Consider the following 4,669-nt stretch of genomic DNA (forward strand, 5'->3'; position numbering starts at 1 on the left):
TGCAAACATTCCTTTAAGCACATTTGTGAGCCCTCAGCACCGGAGCTAGTGCCAGTGGAAAAGTCAGTGCTCTGCTGATCAGAATTCACCTGCTCTGCCAGGTGGTAAAGAGGTAGGTGGGGGTAGGAGGAGGTGTTCTTGGGCAGGGGGAGGGTTGGCCCTGTGACACAACACAGAGGCTCTTGATTCTGCGCCAGCCTGAAATGGTTGGTTGGCAACCTTCAGTCTCGAAAGACTATGGTATAAGCCTACAGCACCCGGTATTCTCAGGCGGTCTCCCATCCAAGTACTAACCAGGCCTGACCCTGCTTAGCTTCCGAGATCAGATGAGATCAGGCATGTGCAGGGTAACAGTTGCTGCCAGCCCAAGGCTGCTGCAGAATTGAGTAACCCCATTGCAGGGCTACTTTCCTTACCCAGGAAAAGGGGATGAGCGCCCCCTTCTCCTGAGGAGCCGCTGGCAGCTGCCCAGTGTGCTTAGGATACTGTGGCAGCCATTTTCAGCACCGCGGCAGCCCTGTGTACCAGCCAGTTTAGGATTGGGCTGCCCATCATGGCTAACTTTCACTAGATACAATCCAAGGCCACTTGCTGCTTCTCAAGGATTAGATGGTATCCTACACCATAAACTCATACCCTTGACATATTATCCAAATATTGTGATTGCTGCCAGAAATCCAAACTCCTGGGCACCTTTCTGGGAGGTTAGCCACTTGTGTTGTGCTCTGTTTTGGGAGGTTGATTGAATTATTTACACACCTGCCACTAAAGCATTCTACTGGTAATTAAGTATTTGTAGGATCTTCCATGCTGCCGCGATTCCTAGAAGCAATCATGCCACATGCCAGCACAATGTGAGAAGTGGATGTAATTTCAGGGCAAGAAAGTTGGTAAAACACAGCAGTTGAGTAGAAGCTCTGTTCCCCAATGAAATGCCCCTTCCCAGCTCCTCTGGACACACCTATCCAGTATGTGTGTGTGGCAATAGGAAAGAGGCCTCTTAAATAGAATGGTATTTAGTTGACCTTTCTGTTTTTGCTCTTATGTCCCTTATTGTGCATTCCTTTCCTCCTCCCTCTTGGGTGTCTTCTTACATCAGACCATTTCTTTGGTGGTCTGTGGATCTGGATGGGGGTTCTCATCCCTGAATAGGATAAGTATTGCACAGGCACAGAGAGCAGAAGCAAAATATACAATGAATGCATAATTTGAATAATTAGACTAGTGTTGATTGTAACAATGTGATCTGTTAGCACTGCTAAGTTCATGACAACCTGCTGAATAAGAATAACATTACATTGTAACTTATTACATATAACTTGTCATTACATTGGTTAATGCACCGTGATTTCTTACGTTCGGTCTTGCTTAAGGAATGTTAGAAATCAAGAAGTAGATGTAGGGACCAATCCTACCAAGCTTTCCAGCACTGATGCAGCCATGCCAATGGGGTGGCGTGCTGCATCGGGGGGGGGGCAGTTACTGAGCCCTTCTCAAGTTGAGGGGAATGTTTGTTCCCTTACCTTGGGGCTGCACTGCAGCTGAATTGGCACTGGAAAGTTGGATAGGATTAGGCCTACAGACACTGTTGGGAAACTACACCATATTTTTTGAAAGCTTATAGCAAGTTAATTACTTGTAAGAATGAATCTTCATTTGAAAAGAACACATGGTTGGTGATCAATGAGTATTAATGCATAGAAGATGGAGAACAATTGCTTTATCACCTAATATATGAACATTAAGAAAAAAAATATATCTTTTGTTACAAAAAGCCGGCTAATGATGTAGAACTGAGTTGTGAGAGTTTTGAATACATCAGCAATACACCCCCCTTTGAGTACACTGGCTAGATCGAGTCCAGATAAGAAAGCCATGGAATTTATGCTAATATAAAATAAGCTCATGGACACAAAAGGAAGAAAAATTAAAGGTTTAGGAAAATAGCTTCTGTGATTGTCTGCTCCTAATAGCGAGAAGGACTAATGGAGAAGGTGTTTGGAAGATGGGAACTCTCACTCATCACAAATTTTTAACAAAACATTAAAGCAAACAATCCATTTTATGTATTGTACAGTGATGAGAATCAAATATGAATCAGACTAAATCACCCTGGCTATGCACAAAAGACGAAGAGGCTGCTTTTGCAGTAATGCACATAGTTTCTTATTAGAGAAGGTGAAGACAGAGCTGCCAATTTTTTCTCCAGATTGTTCGTATTATTATGGACATCTTGCTGCACAACTCTGTATCGGCTGTATTTGTTAAGCCAGAACTACCTTTTTAAATGATTCCTGTTTTCAAATACAGTGGAGAAGAAGAGAATGGAGCCCTGCTTTGTGCTAATTAACTTAACAGCTTGGCCACAGACACTTGATTGTATAGCTCCAGTTAATATCCTTTCCTGGTCAGTCAATGCCTGCAGGGCAAGGCAGAGTTTTCAAGGAGCTACTCAAATAATATATCTGAATATATTTTTGAGGCAGTATCTGAGCCGACCCATTGGGGCTGCTACCACTTTATCAGGGATAAAGGGAAAAGTTTCTCCTTGCCTTGGGCTGAGCCACAGTCAACCCCAACCTTGTGATGGATACAGCATAGGCCTCCTGGCCTGCCTTTTCCAGCGCAAGTTAGGATTGCGCTGCCAGTCTCAAAAGACTTTTGAGGCTTTGCTTGGTTCTATATATTTGTTCTCAAAATTGGTCCTGAAACTTTTACAACCATGGAAATATTATTTAACCATAATCATTATGGTAGTAAAAAATCGCAGTCAAACTGCCCCTGAGCCTTGGCAGAAGTGGCACTGCTGAAAGGTCGGTCCTGGGAGAGCCCAATTATCATGGAGGGAGGGGCGGATCAAGAGCTTCCAGGGACTGCATCTGTCCCATGGGCCTTTGACATCCCTGTATAAAACCCACAGTAAAATTTAAACCAGATAGAACTAAACAGATGCAATAATTTGTCAGCAACAGCAATATAATCACATGCCATTGGAAAAACCATGAAAAAAAATATTTACTTTGTAGAGCCTTTGTCATTTTTCATATTGTCAACTGACTGTTCTTTCATTTGTCAAAATCATTCTGGAATTGGGATCCCTAAAACTAGGTTCTGATTCTCTGAAAGGGAGTGTGACTTAAGAATAGAATTTTCTGAAAACATTGTAAACGTGAATAGTAACAAACTGTCTCCAAGAATGATTGGCAGAGTAGATTTGGAAGGGTTGTAAAGAATGTTATATGCTTGAAATGATCGATTAAGGAAGCCATAATAACTGAAAGCATTATTCTCTTCCCCTCCCAGACATTTCAGTATAAATCACAGATTTATTTTAGTGTAAAAACCAGGATGAAGGAAGAGGGACACTCACTACCTGTGGATCACTTTCAGATTTTGGCTATCAAATATTTTGGAATATCTCTAGTAGTGGGATGCGAACAATTTGTTAGCAGCTTTTGATATTCCTTTGATATTCCTGTGAGTTTATGTAGGGCTTTCTGAATCAAGTTATTATGACATGCAGAAAAGGATCCCTTTATCCTTGCACTATCTAAATTGACTAATTGGTTTTGAATATTTATATGGTATTCTGGAAATAATCCCATTTAATCGAACGCTAATTCCACCTTTCTCACACAACAGATACACTTACAGATCTACATGTTTTAATTTCAGAATTTCAAGCACCAGGTGTAGAGGATGAGTGCAGTCACAGTGGATAGCCTAGCTTTTAAAAGTCTTTTTCTATATTTAGTGGTTATAAGAAGTGTATAATTTTTTTTACTAAGATTATCTAGCTGAAAGGAAAATGAACATTAAATAAAACTCTGTAATGATAGGCTATATGCCATCACAGTCTGGAAGGAATAATCAAGGAGTATTTTTCTCCCTTTTTAAAAATAACCTTTCATTGAAGCAAAGGTAGATATCTTCTAGGATGTTAATTCAGCTGTGTGCTATAGTATCCTTCTTAGAAGTTAGTGAAATAAGACTCTGAGAGATCATACAGTAGTTTTAGTTGAGATTAATACAACTACAGACAGATTTAGGTGACATCTGAAATACTTTGTATTTCATTGAAGCTACGTCTGTACCTTCTGACCTCAAGACTTGATTGTGCTGCTTGGGATGAGAGAAGGTGAACAAGGTTTCCTGTTAGAGTACCATAGGTATATTATATCAACTAATGTTTGTATAAGTACTCAGTGATTGAATGGTCTGTCAATCTCTTATTAAAAAATACCAATTTCTGTGGGCTCTATGGATGTTTTAATTACAATCTTGCTAGTAAAATTTTCCTGGATGTTATGTAATTGTGTTATTGAATTAAAAATGTACACCTTGGGTTTCAGGCGGAGAGGCAAACTGTAAATGTGATAAATAAATTGAATAATTGCGGCAGTGTGATTTCTGTTAATTATTTAGTTGGGAGAAAGTGGAAGAGATAAAGGGCATCTTTTCATTTCTTCAGGTAATTGACCAAAGCTCTTCAATTTGAGTACCTGTCTTTTCTATCAGTCGGTTTTTCTGTGTGATATATTATGGATGATGGACATTTAGCAAGGAGAATCTGACATTCAGAAATTTTAGGTAGTGAAGAATTGATTCTCTCTGGAATATATTTTTCATAAAGTTTCATATACCCGATCAGCTGTCCCAGCAGTAACTA

At 40.1% G+C, this 4,669-nt stretch overlaps 1 pseudogene; it reads right to left on the bottom strand.

Annotated features, from left to right (window-relative positions):
• Positions 1–245: 245 nt before the first annotated feature.
• Positions 246–365, bottom strand: LOC136650542 (5S ribosomal RNA; annotated as a pseudogene).
• Between the last annotated feature and the right edge of the window lie 4,304 nt (positions 366–4,669).

The sequence above is a fragment of the Tiliqua scincoides genome, chromosome 4 (genome assembly GCF_035046505.1).
Source record: "Tiliqua scincoides isolate rTilSci1 chromosome 4, rTilSci1.hap2, whole genome shotgun sequence".
NCBI classification, from domain to species: Eukaryota; Metazoa; Chordata; class Lepidosauria; order Squamata; family Scincidae; genus Tiliqua; species Tiliqua scincoides.